This window comes from Oryzias melastigma, linkage group LG19, assembly GCF_002922805.2.
Source record: "Oryzias melastigma strain HK-1 linkage group LG19, ASM292280v2, whole genome shotgun sequence".
NCBI lineage: Eukaryota > Metazoa > Chordata > Actinopteri > Beloniformes > Adrianichthyidae > Oryzias > Oryzias melastigma.
The window spans coordinates 4,553,535-4,554,902 of NC_050530.1; positions in this window are offsets into that span (position 1 = coordinate 4,553,535).

A 1,368-nucleotide genomic window follows, 5' to 3' on the forward strand; every position below is an offset into this window, starting at 1 on the left:
TGCCGGTCCCAAGCCCGGATAAATACAGAGGGTTGTGTCAGGAAGGGCATCCGACGTAAAATCTTGCCAAATCAAATATGCGAATCAACAGGCTTAGATGGAGGAAACTGATTCGCTGTGGCAACCCCTGAAGGGAAAAGCCCAAAGGAAAAGAAGAAGAGATTGGTGATCTGTTGTTGTCAAAACTTAAATATCATCAAACTCAGAACTGTAGACAAATGTTATTTGTGTTTTTTAGTTCAGAAAAACTTTTAAACATATATTTGTAAACCAGTTTGTGATTCACTCAGATGCTTTTAATATTTTTTTAGTGATTTTTGATCATTTTCCTGCAAACTTTTAGATATGAAATCATTGAATTGCAGTTTTAGTCCAGCAGGGGGCAGAATTTCCCCACATTCAGCTGCTCTGACTGTAAACCTGAACAAAATGATAAACACACATTTATAGATTATTAATCTTCCTGTGTATAAATCCCCTCAGTAAGAGTCTGGATTGGCAGGACGATCTGGATCAATACAGCGATCAGTATTGATCAGCGGCGCTGCTGCCCTCAGGCCGGTCTGACAGGCAGCGGCGCCGCGGCGGGCCGGCCCGGCCCGTCGCCCTCCATTAAAGGCCGTCTCTCTCTTTAATTGCTGTTAATTGAAGCAGACACATGTGTAATTAATTAACAGAGAAGGTTAATGAATTCGCCTCTGATTGGCAGCTCCAGATGTCCAGATCACGGCGTCCTCTGTGGAGGATCTGCTGACGCGCCCTCTGGAGCATCTTCATCGTCCTCCTCATCATCAGGATCAGACGCTGCATCTGCTTCAGACGTTTCAGGGTTTGAATCTGAAAGACGAGCAGAAGCTGCTCTGATCGCCTGTGATCTTCTAAAGTTTCTTTCAGATTAAAAACCCTCAGAAAAAAAAACGCATTTAACCCAGTTTAGACTTTAACTTTAACATGTCTGTCTCATGAACAAATATTTAATTTCCAACAAAACAAAGTCTAAAATAAGATAACTTTAATATCAGATGTACAGGATTTAAACGACTGGATCCACAAATGGAGGAAAAATCGAATGACTAAAGTGAATTGTTAGAGATCTGTGGATATAATTATCTATAATTATCTGTATACTCTGAAAGCGAGTTCTACTTCAGCTTTCTAAAGGAATTACTCTGAAATACAGAGCATCGGTATGTTCTGAGAAAGAGCAGAAATCTCTGCGTCGGGTAAAAGGTCGTGACCTTCAGACCCCTCCCCTGCATCCTTCAAGGTCATCAGAACATCCTCAGAAACCGCGGCGTGGAAAGACGGTCCGCTGAAGCTGAAACAGACGTGGTCAGACAGCAGAGCTTCCTGGTAAAAAGCAGGAAG